The following is a 19,315-nucleotide window of genomic DNA, read 5'->3' on the forward strand; positions in this document are numbered from 1 at the left end:
ATTTCTCAGAGAAGGAGTTCGAGACAACATTTCGGGGCACTTACTGATTGATTGTAAATTGTAAAGCGTCCCTCGAGAGAATATATCATTCATATGGAGACGACACCACTGCCGGTAAAGGGCTGTAAAATTGAGGCCTATGCTCGTCGGTTAAGGCCGTTGAGCAGCGAGGAATCTTATCAAGTGTGGCACGATAAAGAAGCCTCCGTTTTCGCGGTCTCCTCCGAAAGACCGCCACATTTAGTTCCATCTTACAACACTGAAGGTGTACGGAGGTCTTATTCTAACCCGGATCCGCACGGCATTACGACCGTACATGTATTCATTGCGGGGGAAAATCGGAGAAATGAAAATATTTCTACTAAATGGTACTATGACCTTTGATTTTGAAAATATGTACATTTTCCCCTCACCATTATGACTGAATAAAGTGTTAAGATCCTAGCTCTAATAGTTCGGTTAGTACTTGCCTACGAGGTTTTCCTATTAAATTAATGTTACGACCATGACCGTTGGTCCGTCTTTTAATAACAATAGGCATCTCTCGCTCATCATGGGGATAAATTGGATCATACAGTTTCTGTGATATTCATGAGGAACACATGAGTCCTTGACTAAAAATATCTGTTTAAAGGTAAATGTGAACAAAATTTCCTCCACTATTTAGGTTGCTCATTTAAAAACTCTATATCCACCTTTTTCTAGAGCATATGTTAAAGATGTCTCACTAATGCTTATTGTTTTGAATCTTGATTAATGTCCTTTTTTCAAAATCGTATCTCGGTGTTATTATATTTATGTTTCGGTTTTGATTTTTAGGATGCGCTAAAGGATATGAAGCCCTCAGCTATCCAAGGATGAAGAATGTTAATACTCAGATAGATGAGCAGAATAACGGGAAAATAAAAAAATAAAAACAACTTAAGGGTTCTTTATCTTGTATGAAACAGGAAAATTTCATAGACACTTTGAAACCTTTTCTTTGGTACAGCAATATGCAAATTAAGAATAAAAAGTAGAACTCATCATATTAGAATTTTGAGGAAGCTTATGAAGATTACATGCACATAGGCAAACTACTTATATACTGTGTACCAGAAATCTGTCTAAAGTTAACTTTGTTTATGCATTGTTTTTTATCTCTAGAAGACTTCACTTTTGCATCGTATTTGACATGGAACCAATATGTATTTATGGCCAGTCAGGAATAGAATTTTGATTATCTGTGTGATAGTCCAACAGATAAACATGATAAAACATGAGATAAAGCTATGTCTTTTGACTGTACGCATAGAACAATTTCAATTTGATTTATTTTTCTGAATAATGGATATGTACGTGATACCCAAAGTATTGTAATTTTAATTATTGTTGTTATATAATGCTTTTTTTTACTCTGACTGTGGTTAATGTACTAATACAGATTGTTTGGTGTTTATTTCTATGTCAGCGATATTGCAGCAATTTTGAGGGTTCGTGGTATATTGATCCATCATTCTACTTTTTAAAGCATATGTGAGCATTGTGTTGATGTAGGCGAAATGACCAACTGTTTGTGTTATATATGGTCTATATTACTATGCCTTTGTAATGCACTAAGTGCAATAGATATTGTAAAACAAGGTATATGTTATATTTGAAAATTTGAATTGCTTTTTCAAAAATTAAATGCTGGCTGTCTATATTGCTCACCAGGCAAATTTACTGCGCTTTCATGTGTATTATTGGTTATTTAAAGGGAAGAAATAATAATTAAGCACTTAAAGAATTATAGCATTAATAATATGCACAGTAATAACTTATAGCCTTAGCACCGGACTTGTATATCAACTAAATCACAAGCACTGTGCACAGTAATAACTTGTAGCCTTAGCACCGGACTTGTATATCAACTAAATCACAAGCACTGTGCACAGTAATAACTTATAGCCTTAGCACCGGTCTTGTATATCAACTAAATCACAAGCACTGTGCACAATAATAACTTATAGCCTTAGCACCGGACTTGTATATCAATTAAATCACAAGCACTGTGCACAGTAATAACTTGTAGCCTTAGCACCGGACTTGTATATCAATTAAATCACAAGCACTGTGCACAGTAATAACTTGTAGCCTTAGCACCGGACTTGTATATCAACTAAATCACAAGCACTGTGCACAGTAATAACTTGTAGCCTTAGCACCGGACTTGTATATCAATTAAATCACAAGCACTGTGCACAGTAATAACTTATAGCCTTAGCACCGGACTTGTATATCAATTAAATCACAAGCACTGTGCACAGTAATAACTTGTAGTCTTAGCACCGGACTTGTATATCAACTAAATCACAAGCACTGTGCACAGTAATAACTTGTAGTCTTAGCACCGGACTTGTATATCAACTAAATCACAAGCACTGTGCACAGTAATAACTTGTAGTCTTAGCACCGGACTTGTATATCAACTAAATCACAAGCACTGTGCACAGTAATAACTTGTAGTCTTAGCACCGGTCTTGTATATCAACTAAATCACAAGCACCGTGTATAGTAATAACTTGTAGCCTTAGCACCAGGTTTATAAATATGTATCAGCTAAATCTCAAGCACCATGCATAAGAAATCGTAGTCTTTACATTAGGGCTCACGGCGGGTGTGACCGGTCAACAGGGGATGCTTACTCCTCCTAGGCACATGATCCTACCTCTGGTGTGTCCAGGGGTCCGTGTTTGCCCAACTATCTATTTTGTATTGCTTGTAGGAGTTATGAGATTGATCACTGTTCGTTATTTTCACCTTGCATTGGACTTATTTGTCAATTAAATCACAAGCATCATACAAAGTTTTTACTAACAATTATATCCATATATTCACCGTCATGCTGAATTGTCAGACGCCGAATGTAACATTGTTCAATCATTTGTCTTCCTTACTTCTTTTTTGAATTTATATTAATTTCTTTTCTTTTTTATCTTTCTCCCTCTGCCTTTCCTTTTTATTTTTACTTTTTTCCAAACAGAGTAGTGGGATGATTTTTGTCTGCTTTTCAGAGGTGATAAAAGATATTAAAATACGTAACTAGCGCAAGGACATCAATTTCATAGAAATATAGCTCGCAATAATGCGCACATCAATTCTTTTTTTTAAAAGAGAGCAACAATTCAATCAAAAAGATAATTAATTCAATTGCGGATATGTTGAATTGAAGATATCTTTAATCATATAGTTGCTATCTCTGAAAGAATTATTGCTCTCTTCAAATGAATTAAAGATATCATTAATCAACCGAAGAGAGCAATAATTGAATTAATGCGCGCATCAATTCAATTATTGCTCTCATCAATTGATTTAATGCATTATATCAATTATTGTTCTCTTCAATTGAATTGTAGCGCACATGAATTCAATCGTTGATATCATTAATTCAGTTGAAGAGATCGTTAATTCAATTAAAGCGCGCATCAATTCAGCTGAAGAATTGATGATATTATCAATTCAATTAATAGAGGCAATAATTCAGAATTGAAGATATCATTAATTATTTGAAGAGATCTTTAATTGAATTGATGTTACTTTTAATGAAGTTTCATTCCCACTTTAAAATTTGAATAAAGTCTATGTACATAAATGTCAAATCTTGTGCTACTGTGAATAGTTTCCAATACGATAATTTAATTTCACTAATAAGGTCGGTTTGATGCAAGGGGAAATTTTTATCACCATTTTTTTTCACCTGAAGTATATTTACTGGTAGGTCTTCTTTTCAGCCCAGGAACTAAAATATTATAAATGCTTTTCTGTCCCCGTTGTTAACTCTTTCGCTGAAACCCATATACTTTTAATTTGATTTTAAAAAATGAAAATAATTTTGTCACCTCTACACAATAAAATGGTTACGTGAATTCTCTATCCAAATACTGGTGTTTTGCACGGGTAATTCTACAGGTAAATTGTGTATAGATGGCAATATGTAAAACTTGTACGGTACCAATTTTGATGCACCAGATGCGCATTTCGACAAATAATGTCTCTTCAGTGATGCTCAACTATGAAGTTTTAGAGCTAAATATAGCAAAAAACAGCGTGCCAAAAAAGTGGAGCCAAATTCGTCCAAGGATAAGAGTTAGAAATCGCATCAAATTGATTATTGTTCTCATCTATTGAATTGTTGTGTACTGCAATTCAATTATGCTTTCATTAATTACCTTTCCATATATCCAATGCAGATATTTTCATTTTAATCGCTTAAATTATTAAATGATACCAGTTACGTGTCTAATTCTGGAAGGTGTATTTTATATCAGTCTACTTCGGGATATACGCGCATCATTATTACTGTCATCCAAAGAGAGCTTCATTTTCACGATAGAGACCACTTATTCCAAAGTGGATATTCAGTATCAAATGAATTATTGCATGCATTAATATTGGATTGATGCGGGCAAAATCAAGATAGGTCTTCTTTTCAGCCCAGGAACTAAAATAGTATAAATGTTTATCTGTCCTCTGTGTTAATTCCTATAAAACCCCATACACCTTGAATTTCATTTTTAAAAAAATGAAAACAATTTTGTCATTTTTGCGCAATAAACTGATTACGTAACAATATATCATAATTTCACCTTATAAGGTACCTAGGTTTACCGAGCAAGTACCAAAATTGTTCGTATTGTGAATATTACTTGTACTGCAGTCATAAGTAGACACCGCACTTAGTTCCATGGTGGTCAGAAATTCAAACGTGTTCCTGTAGCAATTCTCTTTTTACGAATCAAAAGTACATACATTCTCACTTGGGTGTATATTTCATGCTTAGAATGCACATGATAATACTGTTTATCTATGGGGGTTGGACATTATTTCATCCCAGCACGGTTACATTGTATTCCAATTAAGTAATCCTTCTAATGTCAGTTCAAAGAAATTTTCATATAAACCATAATTGATTTCATTTCCAGAAATAAATGAAGTGTTTCATAGTTATTTATTTATCATAGATGAGAAAACATGAATACATATTGTAATTTTTCTTCAGTTTTATTATAATGTAGTTTTCAGAACACGTTTCAGAAAGCAAATAAAATTTTTGTCACACAAATGTCGTGAATAATAAACCTGCTGATTGTGAATCTAGAACTGTCTTAGTGGGACTTATACCCCTAATACTACATGTATTATTCAGCGTACATGAGCCAGAAAATGATACATCTTTTATTTACAAAATCATCCACAGACAGATGATTCGAATATACCCTCTCCTAAACCAATGCAGTAGTCTCTGTAAAAGAACACACCATTACAATGACTAAACCAAAACACCTGTAAAATGAAAGTATTCATAATTTCCTTGAAAATGAATCTCAATAAAAATGACAGAAGCACAACTTCATTATATACATAATATATATACAAAGTTTATAGAAAAATATCCACAACTTCCTTGAATGTTAACATATCTCAATCAAAATAGCAGGTGCACAACTTCATTATTCATATAAGATATACAATATTGTTTTAATGAAATCTGTTCATTGGTGTTAAAGATATCCTCTGGACAAATGATGACTACGGACACATAGACGGACGGACATGGTGAAGAAATGGCTGGGTTGCTTTAAAATATGTTATGTATCATAGAGACAGCAGTACTAAACATACTGGAAAAATAACATATGAAAAATAGAATTCATTGGAAACAAAAAAAAGCACCTTTAAAATGTCAAACATATACCTTCAATGTTTTTATAACATCTATAATGCACAAGGTCTGAAAGATGGCAAGTAAATGCTGTGAGAGGAGTTAGCTACACAAAGTAGGTATCATGATTAAAAATGAAAAAGTTTAACTACATCGTATACATGTAAATTTTTCAAAAAATGGCTTATCGCTTCCAATAAGACAGATGCACATCTTTAATATTTCTATAGTAGTAGTAGTTTATTTATTTATAGCAACATGTGGATATTCACAAACATGTTAACAGACAGTGTAAAAATAAATCAAACATATGCCATTTTTTTTAAAAACACAAACCTTAATGCAGTACATAAAGAAAGAAAAAGAAGCACAGAAAAACAGACATGAAAACATACATACATGTTGTACGTGAATACCTCCAGTACATCAATGTGTTTTATGAGATAATAGCTGTACAAAGTTTGAGGAATGTCAAGTAAGAGATGTGATAGGAGTTACTTACACAATGGACCATAATTTTAACAAACTTGAATCTGCACTATTTCAGGAAGCTCTCATGTAATTTTCAGTTCTTCTGGCCCAGTGGTTCTTGAGAAGATTTTTTAATGATCCCACCCTATTTTTGTGATTATCTTTCCTTTGAACGGGACATGGCCCTTCATTTGAACACACTTGAAAGCCTTTCACTCAAGGATGTTTTTGGCCACGTTTGTTTCAAATTGGCCCAGTGGTTCTGGAGAAGAAGATGAAATTGTGAAAAGTTTGAGGAATGTCAAGTAAAAGTGTGAGAGGAGTAAATTACACAAAGAAGGTACCCTATTACAGGAACACCCACCAGCCATTCACCATTTCATAAGATGTATGCACATTGTGCAACGTGGCCAAAAATGGGAAATTTCAACTTTTCAGTCACTGTTTCAATTCACAAATATCACAGATAAAAATTATCTGTGAAGAAACGCGTTCTAATCCAGAGCATGATCGATGGATCCAATACAACTGGCAAGAATCACATCCAACCTGAAACAAAATTTAGAACTCAATACAACCCCAACACATTTTATCTACACAAAGTAGATATTGTAAAAATATTATATTAAAAGCTGATGTTAATTTAAACATATTTTATTGAGAAACTCTACAGGATTGGGCAACAGGCAGAGCCTATGTAGGCCCTCTCCCAGCTGATGTATGTAAGTAGAAAGAAAGTACTATTTACCCATGCAATCTTCTTCCCTGCAGCAGCTGAAGGGGTTTTCTTCATGCACACCCTGCAGATATATATGGTTTGGGTATCTTTAATAAAACAAGAAAAAGAAAATAGCAAAAATTTACCCATAACATATCAAAATGTACTTCTTTATATACATGTACTTGATTGACACCTGCAATATCCATAAGAAGTCTGTAATCATGTTTACCTTGATTGTTAATCAATGTTTTGAAGATCTGACATCGATATTCCGAAACACTATCTGGGCTGATATACAAAGAAGAACCAGCTACCAATGACTCTGCAAGCTATTAAAAGTATATGAATAAAAACTGCATCAAATGATATCTAAATATTATACACATATGGACATCGTGCTACAACTGATATATAAATTACAATAATCTTTAAATACTAAAATGAAGTCTGTCGCCAATCAGCAGATTTCAAATACCAACTCACAAACAGCAAAATCCAAGTGTGTATTATTAAAAAAAATAATAAATGTTTAATCTGACTTCTGTGGTAATTATCAAACCCACACAAAAATATGTAATAACATTCTCAAAGTTTAATCAGTTGGTTAGAAGAAAATAGATTTAATGGCCTGAAAATACATTAGTGATCAAGTTGAGGAAAAGAATTAAAGAATGAACTTACTTTTAAGCAGTGAATTCCACAGAAATTATTGCCTTGTTGTTTAGAGTGTTGTATTTGACAGTATCTCCAACCTTCCCTCTCATGCTTTATGTTGGTAAGGAATCGCCTGAACAAAAAAGCAAACAAAAAGTCAGGAATTGTGCGTTACCTGAAGATGATTAATGAAATAAAAAAAACCAGGTTATTTTATTCATAAGAAAAGGGTTTTACTGTTTGTCAATGTCAATATTGCAATCATTTTGTCACATTTATATTTCATAATTCAAATTGTAATATCACTAAGTTAAAGGAAACTTTTAAGAATTATTTAAAAGAAGTTGCGCAACGTGTGATGGACAGTGGTAAAACTTAATGCCTCCAACAACTTTGTTCTAGCTTAACTGAATGAACATACCAGTAAAATCCAATGAATGTATCTTCTGTTAACAACAGTCAAAATTTTGCTGGTATTTTCTCTTAAGACCTAGCACAAAAAAATATAGTCAAAATTTGGTATCTTGCACTCAGATATTTTGTTCACCACCATACCTTGAAAACAGTTTTGGACAATATTGATAATTCATAATATAATCACTCTGATGATCTTGAACACTGATATCTCAATTAGTATTAACTCTGATAAAATTTTCATTTGATGCCCACAAAAATTATGTACTTACATCTGGAATAGCTGACTGTTGTCGACTATGAAACATCATTGATGATACAGTGCATGGGATGAAAGAGTAGTTTCCATTAACCTGTTTGTCAAATCAAAGAGAAAATTCTTATAGGTATTTAAAATCAAACATAATATACACAAGTACATGTATTAAATCGACTCGCTATAAATTTTTCATTTGTAAAGAAAAATAAAATCAGGATTATTTCCTATCAAAATATCATTTTTAATAAATCATAATACTCGCTGAGAATTTGGAACAAAGTATGCCTAGGTATGCATCTATCACCTACGAAATAATATTACACAGCTTTAACACAAAATAAATCCCTTGAAATGATTACCTATTGACTATTTATATATCATCAAGACCATATAAAAACAAAAAAAGATTTAATTGAAGGATTAAGGCCCACAAGAAACCTCCTTGTCGTAATTTAGGTTAAAAATAAATTCATTGCAAGAAAAGAGGCAAATATTAAAACAATGGTTACATAGTAATACCTCGTCTGGAATAAAACCCTTCATCTCTCGTAATGAGTTGGTTGTTATTCGGATTCCATTAATAATTGCTAGCAAGATGTTCTTAAATGCAGCTCTCCTTCCACTTCCAGCTGACCATACATCAACTACATCTATGATTCAAGAACATAGCATAAATGAAAGTATTCTAAAATAAAATGATGGATACATCGTTACCTGGCGTTATATCATCACAATGAACGTTTAAATTTTAACGTTACTATGAAACTGAAACATTCATGACAAACTGCATGAAGAGCTGTAAGGCGAAAGTACTAGCTGGAACTGATCATTGATTATTATGTGATAATTTTGGATTTTATTCTTTTAAATTATTTAACAACTGCGTTGATTTCTTCATATATATATATATATATATATATGTAAAACTTATACGGTACCAATTTTGATGCACCATATGTAAGACTCTAAAGTGCGATGGTCGCTCCAAAGTGCGATGGTCACGCCAAAGTGCGATGGTCTGTGCCAAAGTGCGATGGTTTGTTAACGTTACGGACGTCAAAGTGTGATGGCCACGCCAAAGTCCGATGGTGTGGAGTTCAGTAACGTTTGTGGCGTCTCGTCATTGTGACGTCATTCTTAACGTCTTTCAAAATGAAACCGAAGAAATGCAACACGGACGACAGCAACGGCAAGGTATTCAAGGTTGAGGATAGTGAGAACGGCAAAGAACACTTGTTGTCGAACTATCTTCTTCGCCCAAACATTCTTTAATTCATGATCATTTATTACTTGTGACATACACGTAATAAATCCTGGGGATATGCTATAATGCAAAACATTCTATACCATTTCGCGTTGGAAAGTTTTGTATTTAATAACACGACATGCAACTCTAGATGGTAATGAAATAAGTTGAACTTATTTTTTATGCATGGATTTTGCACTGATATTTTAGTGAAACAACACACGGTTGGTACAGTCTGTACCACAACACTGTGTCTTTTACAAACCATTGGATTTCGGCGTATCGCACTTTGGTGTGTCAGACCATCGCACTTTGACGTGTCACACCATCGTGGTTTGGCGCAGACCATCGGGGTTTGCCGTGACCATCGCACTTTGGAGTTTTACACATATGTATATATATGAAATGTGGATCACCAACTCAGAAAATCTAAAACAAAACCCGTGGATTATTAGGGTATTTGGGTGCATAAAACATTGTAAAAATGTATCTTTTTTGTAGAAATGTCATCAGGACATTACACCCGTCAGTTTTGAAAACGATGAATTAAACTGCATGCATTTTCTTTAAAATTATTATTTTATGAAAGAAAAACGTATATTCAATTAGGACAAATCTTAAAATATCATATTTTTAAAATATGCTTTAAATAGTGTGGATAGAATTATTGCCCATCAGGTCAATCAGGACATTACACTTATCATAACTTTACACCGACCCCGTCATGTAAAATATTTAATTTCTAAATTTCGATTCCCATTCATTTCAATGGAGTTATTGACATCAACAAAAACCTGCAAACCCGAACCGTATTGATATGGTATTATGTAACGTATGTTTACAACCGCCGCGCCAAGAGAATCAATGTCTAAATTTCGATCCCGATCCAAAACTAAAACAAACAAAACATTGCGCATGGGCATTACGTCCGGTGCGTAAGCCGGTGCGAGAATGTAATCAGTGCCTTTTCTTAGAAAAGTCAGTGTAGTAAGACCCACTGGTGTCTTTATCCCATGCACCAGATCCATCTTGGGCCCTTCAGTTTAACAATATCGCCTTTTAGCCACATGAATGGGGAATCCATTGGGATGGATCTAAAAAGTAAATCAGTTCTTATGTTATGAAAAACACACAGAGAAGTACAAGAATGTCATATCATGGATGCGCACATGAATACAATTGACAAGAGCAGTTGTTGGTTTGATGCGCACATCAATAGAAATCGCATGCAATGTAATACTTGAATTAATGATTACCTTCAATTATTCGCTATCTTTAGTTATCTGCATTCCATGTACATGATAATTACTACCCGTAATTTTGATCTGTATACCTTTAGTTCCATGTTATTCATTTTGGCTTTGTTATATATTAATGGACAATGTTTGAATTTAAATATACCTTTTTATACGTCTAAAGACACGTCCGTCTTTAGACGGGACGTATTATGGTACAGCGATGTCTCTACATCCGTCCGTTCGGGGTTTTCTCTTTATAATTTCATTTCCCTTTCACATATGCTGTAACTTGCTGTGTAGCTTCTTTGTGGGTCACTCTAGATCATACTGCAATTTTGATCCATTTCGACCTTTCTTCCAGGAGTTTTACCCCTTTGTTTGGAAATAATTATTATATGGAGGGTACATAATTTGTCCGCCCTACTCCTCCCGCAGTTTTCAAGTGAGGACCATCTTATTTTGTGGAGTGTTTGTATTGGTATTGAAGATGTGCATGTGGGATGGAGTTTGATTTTCTACAATTTTAAAGAAAATTACAGGTTGTTGAATTTTACTCTATTTGGAAATTAATATTCCATGGAGGGTACATAATTTGTCTGCCCAACTCCTCCCACAGTTTTCAAGTGAGAACCTTCTTATTTTGTGGAGTGTTTGTATGGGTATTGAAGATGTGAATGTGAGATGGATTTTGATTTTCTAAAAAAAAGTGAGAACATGACAGGTTGTTGAACTTAGTCTACTTGGAAATTAAAGGTATACTTGGCGTATGTCTTAATGACTAAAATTATAAGATCTTGTTATTTATTTCATTACTCTATTTAAAGATAAAACTTTTCTGTAAATTACACAATTTAAGTCAATCGCGTTACAAAGATAGCATAAGCTTTAATTAAATTGCCGATTTTCTTACCGACTCCACCAAAAAAACAGAGATTTGAATAACTCCGCCTTAATTTGATCACGTGATACTATATTTGGAACAAATCAACAATGGCGACGGTGAGAAAGCGAGGAAGACCAGCGGGCACATCAAGTTTAACGGATTCAGCGAGAAAAGCAAAGAAGTAAAGAGAAGATCTTCATCGGAGAGCATCATGAACGATGGAACAGAGTTAAGGCAGAACTGGACATGAAGTTCAATCATGAAGTTGCGGGATATTTACTTGACAGGTTCGTTTGCAAGTATTGTCAGAATGTTTCAATCATTAGCTTTTCAGCTTAAGCGAGGTCCTTGTGTTAAGTTTTTTAACGTAAGAGGAATTATAGACTAGAATGTTATTAATCAAAATTTTCGGAGTATCAGTGGTAAACGCCTAAAAACATTTTACTTCTCTGCAGATATGATGGGGCCCCCAAAGGGGTATTGATGTTCTGAACTAAGTAGTATTAGTAGTATATATACCACCGCTAAAAATGAGATATTTCATTTGAGATATTTTGAAAACTCCAGAAATATTTGAATAGTATCGATTATTTGATAAATCAGATTCGAAGCTGATCGGGAGGCACAGAAGGTACAACATGTATCTTCATCAACCCCTAGAGCAGAGCTGAAAAGTACACATTTTGGCCAGAATCCCACAGGGATTATCAGATATATCGTCAGGAGAATCTGGGAAACCAGCAACAGATCCGTAAGTTTTAATGTGTTTTCATCTGAGATTTTTGTGTGCTTTTGCTTACATATACATGTATATATTTAGGAATAACTGTCTAGTTGTTTTGATTTTATGATCAATCAGTTTCCTGAGCAAACCGATTATTTTCATCATAAAATCAAAAACCAGATGGTTTTCCTCATATTTACATTTTCACCTTATCCTGGATTCAATAAAAAATATTTTCATTCAATAATGAGGAATCTGCTACCTTGCATGTCCATTATGTTACTAAGCAACACAGTGAACACACAGCGAGAAAGCTTGGAGTTCTGTCACAAATCCTTTTATGATGATGCAGAGCTTTTACCTTACTTGTACTTTTATCTCGGACAAAGTCATTTGGAAATGTGAGTACATGTATGTGTAATAAAATGTTTTCCAGAACTATGTCAGGAGTTGAAGAACTAGATCAGCCTGGTCCAGGACCATCAACAAGGTACTGTGATTAATCTTTATAATTTTATACAACCATGTAGCAATGTTTTAATCCAATACCGAGAATATGAAATTTAAAAATATTGGTTATAAATATGAACATGTTTTTAAGTGTTTTTCCAAAAAATATTAACCAAATAGAGGTGTAATATCCTCTAGGAAATATGTTAGTTTTCCCCCAAATAGACTATCTCTTCACAAATTGGTTTCCAAATTTCAATGTAAAATTCCTCCCAAACAGGATGAAAAAATATTTCTTCCAAATTATTGTTGAAATAACTGTACTTATATCGTAACAATAATAATTGTGTAATTTGATATTGCAGCAAAAAGGCAAAGGGAAAATTTTCCTCATCTTTTTTGGATCCCTTGGAGTAAGTACATGTACTTGATGTATACATGTTGCGAGTTACAATTATTTGATAAATGATTTCACTGTCTTTTTACAGAACGTAATGTATTATGACAAATGAAGCATTACATCACCTCTCTTTTTGAAAATTGCCTGAATTTTGTGAATTTTATTACTAATCTTTATTTCAGATTAAGCATCGACATCACAGAGGAATCAATGGATGAAGATGATGATGTATCAGAATATCAGCCAAGTTTCAACATATCCCTAGGGTAAATCTGAATATTTGTTCTTGTCAGGTTTCTAATGTCAAATGTTTACTACATATAAGTACAGATAATCAATACAAGTGATGCATTTCTGCAGTATTGCCTTTTGAAAAAAAATCATATTATATTTAAGACCAAAAGATGTAACAGACATTGAAGACTGTCCAGGCATGAAAGCAGTGTTCCCAGATGAAGAAGATGCAGAAGAAGACGAGGAAGAAGAGGCAATAGAAGCAGATGTAGGAGGAGGGCCGTCAATCACACGAGTGTTGCAGGCTGAGGACATACCAGAAAAAGTGACACCCAATGAAACTGCCCTTGTTTTCCTGAACCAGTTGATAGCATTGGCCAACATGAAAGTTTCCAGGACTTGTCAAGTTAAAGGTTGTGGGGAGGATGTGGATATTGTAGTTCATCATGTTGGATCAGCCTTATATTTAAAATGGGTACAGTTATAGTGACATCCATATATTGCAATGGTGTGCATATTATCAAATATGTAATAATTTTTCAGCTTTTATTTAAAAAGAAAATTCTGGTTTTGTTTCATAGGTTTATCCTAAATCTCATGAAGCTGAGAAGTGGTGTTCACAACCAGTCCTGAATAGGTGTCTTCATGCTGGTGACTTAATGGTTTCAGCTTCAATTCTCTTTTCGGGGAACAACTTCAGAAAAATTGAACTCTTCGCTAGGTTCCTGAAACTAAGATTTCCAGGCGAGTCAACCTTCACAAGAATCCAAAGCAGATACCTTGTGTCAGCTGTTGATGGGCTTTGGACAGCAAAGCAGACAGAGATAGTGGACGAGCTGACTGGCAGAGATCTTATTCTTCTCGGTAATAAAAATATTCTGCATGCAGTTTTATTAAATGTCGAGTGAGGCAATATATACTAGTACATGTAGTTATAGTAATCATAAGTACATGTAAAAAATATTTTTCAAGGATATGTGTATTGCAGGAGATGGCAGAATGGACAGTCCTGGGCACTGTGCCCAGTACTGTACCTACACATTTATGGAGGATAGGACAAAAAAAATAATCTCTGTAAAAACCCTTGATAAAAGAGAAACAGACAGGAAAAGTGGTAACCTTGAGAAGGTTGGGTTTCTAAGATGCCTGCAAGAACTCCAGGATAAGGATTTGACTGTGTCAGAGATTGTTACAGATACACATCTCCAGATAGGTGCTATGATGCGTAAGCTTTTTTAGTGAACTCTTGTATTATTCTGCATGTATTAAAACATCCTACTAGATTAAGAATGTACAATATCATAACTTATTTTTATAACTGCATTGCAGGGAAGGATTATCCAGAGATAAAGCACAGCCGTGATATTTGGCACGCTGCTAAAAATCTTGGGGGAAAATTAATTGCTGTAAGTAAAATTTTGAATTATATGTTGTTTTGAAGTTAAGAGTTTCAGCCAGTGAAGGTGGCATTTATTTGCTGCTATAGTCTTTACAGGGATGTTTTTTAAAAGATACATGAATATTGCAGGCAGGTCAGGATAAAAGCTGCTCAGATTTGCAGAAATGGTCAAGGGACATTGTAAATCATTTTTGGTATGTTTGCAAAACTGCAGGCAACTTGGATGAATTCATGGTATGTGTATATTAAAAAAAAAAAAGAAATAAAAATAAAAGTACATGTAAATAAGGAATGCAACACATATCAATACCAAATTTTCTTGTAAATGCAGTGTTAATGCATTTCATGTCACTGCAAAGGAAAATGAAGATCTGTCTGACCGTAAAATGTAATTGTTTTCAGGGGATGTGGGTTGGTGTTCTGCACCATGTGGTGAATGAACATGAATGGTTCCTGCCATACAGCGAAATGGGCATTAGTGCATGTGCACATGACCCTCTGTCCGATACAACAGGAGACAAAGTGTGGATGACAAAGGGAAGCCCAGCTCATGAAGCATTAAGGAAAGTTATCCTTGACAAACGCTTCCTCAACAACATACACTATTATCTAAACTTCAGGTATGAATTAAAAAATTATATAATAGAAATTTTAATTGTTTTACTTTTAAGCTAATATTTGCGAATTAAACAGAAATAAAATGAAATTTTATATACTATATAAATTTAAACCAAGACCCAGATTTAAAGGTATTATGCACAATGCATACAACTGCAAGGCACAAGCATAATGAAGAGAGACAAATAATTAAAGTTGGTTTTTGAAATTCAAAGCTCAACATGACAATTGAAGAATAATGGTAAAATATTGAACATTTTTCTCTATTCCTTTTGAAAAACCTGTTGGCAGCAAATGTGCCAGAACAGACCATTTCCATTTTGGATTCTTTTCCTGGTGACAACATCAAATATATCCAGTTCTGGAGGTTGGTGTTTTCAAGATGTTTCCCTAAAATATTTTATGTAGTTTTAACCTAGTGTTCTTATCTGTCCAACTATCTTTATGAAGTATCAACAGTCTTCTTTACAAGTATACTGGCAATTTTCTTATAACATTAAGCTAATGTCCTTTAGATTAACATTAAAATAACGTTAAAGGGAAAGTAGGGTCAAAAATCAAATTTTGATATGTGAAAACTGGTACCATGCAGACAACAAAATCTAGCATAGAAAAAATAATTGCTGCTGATAACAAGATTTAATCTGTCATTTACACTGAAAACTGAGCTGAATGGGAGAATCTCTTATCATGGCGGCTGATGACGTGTATGCGGCAATTCATTGACATGTGGCACCAGCAGCTGACAAGGAAAGAAGAAGTTAACGATGAGAAACTACAGGACGAAAATGGAAGTCACCCTGCAGGAAGTATAAACGCGGACGACGACGCCTCGTGACGCGGTCGATGATGCCTCGTGACTCACTGGACGTGTTCTTTAGAGTTGTTGTATTTTCGCTGTTAGCAGCGAGTCGATTACACTCCTACACAGAGTATCTATGATCTAAATGTCGGGAGTTCAAGCGAAATTTTGCACTGTGGTCAAAGGAAAAGGAATACATGTATCTACCTTTTAGCATCCCTGATCTCCCCCTAAAACTATGAACATTGTGCAATAATTGGATACATAACCTTGGAAACGAATCTTTTGTTTTTGAACGGCATTTTGAGAAAGAGTCTTTTAAAGAGGATATCAGGGTAAGTACCCGTTATATTTGCTTTTTACTCAGTAAATACTAATAATTCTTCATGTGTATAACCAGAGTTTATTTACAACAAACTTTTACTTATATAATAATTTTCTAATTTAATCTATCCTTATCCAGTGGACATTTTGTACAGGCTAAATATGAAGGGATGGGTAAACACTGCTTTTTAAATATTCAAAGTTAAATTAATATCTATTTAAGTTAAGATATTGGGATACACACCGAAACCTATTAAAAAGAAGATGCAGTAACTAAAATATTTGATGGCAGCAAGCCTAAGAAGTAAGAGAAAATAGCTCAAAAAGACGAGGAAAAGCAGGATACATGTAATACTTTCAAAAATCATCACAGCACTAGCACATTTTGTATTATACTATTGTTTTTAAAGAAATTGAAAATGTACAAGTAAACAACTGAAGTATAGTATATATGAAGTATAGTATATATGAAGTATAGTATATATGAAGTAAGTATATATAATTGATTAGTCATTATTTTTCAGCTAATCCATTTTCTTTTGGAAACCAATGAAAACTCTCATATGCAGAACCTATTGACCAACCTGGACTATCAGCATCTAAGGAAACAGGTAATTTGATGCACTTCTCTATTAAATGATTAACAAAGTTTTACAACCAAGGTCATTTTAATTCCCCCTGTGCAGTTAATCTTTCAAGTCTTGACATTTACGTGGCAATTACTGCAGGGGTGTAGTGATAATCAACTGATTTGTGCTTTATACAGGTTCACATTGTAAGATTCTCTTGTAAACAGATGTACTAATAAATTAGAAAGAGAGAAAACTGCTATGAAAAATAAGCTCTTTGTTGTGTGAAATACATGTACATGCGCTTTCATGAAAATTCATTACTAAAGTTATGAATTAATGGTTTGATTTCATTTTTATATTTTCAGCTCAATGAAGACATGAATAGTGACAAAAATATCCCACTCTCAATCCATATTGAAGAATAAATCAACTTTGTGCAACATATACAGATAGAATTGCCCAGTCATTGTCCATCATATGTGCTAAGGAATGTTCAAGTGAAGAATGAAGTGAAGATAATGAACAATCCTGTATAAAGAATACAAAATTAAAACTTTAAGAATTAAGAGTGTCGTTTTCATCAATTTATCCCAATGCACTAGTGTTTTCATTTGAATCTGCTAATAATTCCTCTTCATTATAATCAGGCTCATATTGATATCATTTGCAGTCAGACATGATCAGATGCTTTCACTGAGAGGCAATTGCCCGGTATACGTCATAAACAGATGGGATTGTGGGAAATATCTTAAAGAGCGATAACTTTATCTTGCAAAATGGCAGCCTCCAGCAGATGATGTGTAGCTATATTTAATAGCCGATTTCTACACAACAGATTACAATCAAATGGAAATAACCAGTGGACTTAATTACTAAATATTTAGTATTTGAAATGTGAAAATATTTTTTTATACCCTACGTTCCCTTTAAGATTAACATTAATTTAGTGTTAATAGCGCTTAGATGGTCAATTTAACACTAAACTTTAGTGTAAATTTAACGTTGTGTTCCACATAAAAAGAAAGGCTTGTATAGCAAAATTTCAATTTGTAAAAAAGATAATGCAGATGTCCGATAAATATGAAGCATTGAATTCCCACCCTCCTTATATAAAAGAAATCATGTTAAATACCTTAAAACTGATCAAAACATTATTCTTGTGATATTGCACTAAGAGAAGGAAATTGAACATTATTTCTTGGCTTTTTTGATATTTTGTTTATTCATTTCATTTAGATTATTATCACCCATTTTCCCCTTCTTTAAAGTTTTAGACATTTCGGGTATTTAGTGTATTCATTAAAATGGCAGATCTTGTCAACAGTTGATGCGGCTGAGGAAAAATAAGTCGTGTAACGTCTACACGAAGAACATTATTAAAATATGAGGAAGTAAGTAGCGTATAATTGATGTGAAATTTTAATTGACAGGTCCGAAATCTTCCATACTAGTCTGAATTTCGCTGCTGTCATAGGCGAGAAACGACTCCGTGACCTGGACCGGTAAATGTCCTAGTAAAAAAAACAAGTGAAATCGAGAGAACGATGACGTATATCTTTGTTATTTTAAGAACCAGTGATTTGCGATTTGACATGCAAGTAGTTAAAACATTAATTTATGCAAGGAAAACGACAAACTACGCATATCTTATTTGTTATCTGTGTCAGAGTTAGACCCCTTTCTATATTTATGGTATCACAGAGTTCAGGCCCAAAACGGACTTAGCCCCTGTGTGACATACGTCAGACAGCATTTATCCAATGAAAGGTTGTATTGACAAACTAAATCGTTATATTTGCGAAATGCTGACTTTAAACGAGACTGTTGAAACACCTGTACGATAAACTGTTTTGTCAGTACCTTGTCTCTATTTAATAAAACTGACCATACACAGATGAAACTCTTGTGTAAGTATCTAATCAGTTGAGAGATTTAACATCACATCCATCTGTATATAACTGTAAATTGTAATCTATCAGGTCATATAAAGTTTTTCAATGGCAAGTATTTAAGAAAAGAATATTTAAAAGGCGGTAATCCCTACGTATGTTTCTTGATAAATAAATGCAATTAAACAATTTTCTTGTTGTTTTTATTTTAAAATAACAACAAATAACTGTTTCCAATGAATTTCATAAAAATCTACATAGGGGTACATGACTTCAGTAGTGTCTGTAATGAAAATTAATATTGAAATATTTATCTAATTTGCATTTTTTTCAT

The 19,315-nt window shown here is 33.6% G+C and overlaps 1 long non-coding RNA gene and 1 pseudogene across 2 annotated transcripts; one reads left to right on the forward strand and one right to left on the reverse strand.

Annotated features, from left to right (window-relative positions):
* Positions 1 to 2,774: 2,774 nt before the first annotated feature.
* Positions 2,775 to 8,296, reverse strand: LOC125652788 (uncharacterized). Of its 2 annotated transcripts, XR_008798032.1 has the most exons (6): positions 8,216 to 8,296; positions 7,951 to 8,019; positions 7,557 to 7,662; positions 7,105 to 7,204; positions 6,903 to 6,979; positions 2,775 to 6,703 (listed from the first exon to the last, which is right to left on the reverse strand). It is a non-coding gene; the product is annotated as an uncharacterized LOC125652788 (long non-coding RNA). The 2 variants fall into 2 exon arrangements; XR_008798033.1 differs by lacking the exon at positions 7,951 to 8,019.
* A 2,426-nt stretch (positions 8,297 to 10,722) lies between these two features.
* LOC125662984 (uncharacterized) lies at positions 10,723 to 17,607 on the forward strand (annotated as a pseudogene).
* Positions 17,608 to 19,315: the final 1,708 nt, after the last annotated feature.

Source organism: Ostrea edulis, chromosome 8, assembly GCF_947568905.1.
Source record: "Ostrea edulis chromosome 8, xbOstEdul1.1, whole genome shotgun sequence".
NCBI classification, from domain to species: Eukaryota; Metazoa; Mollusca; class Bivalvia; order Ostreida; family Ostreidae; genus Ostrea; species Ostrea edulis.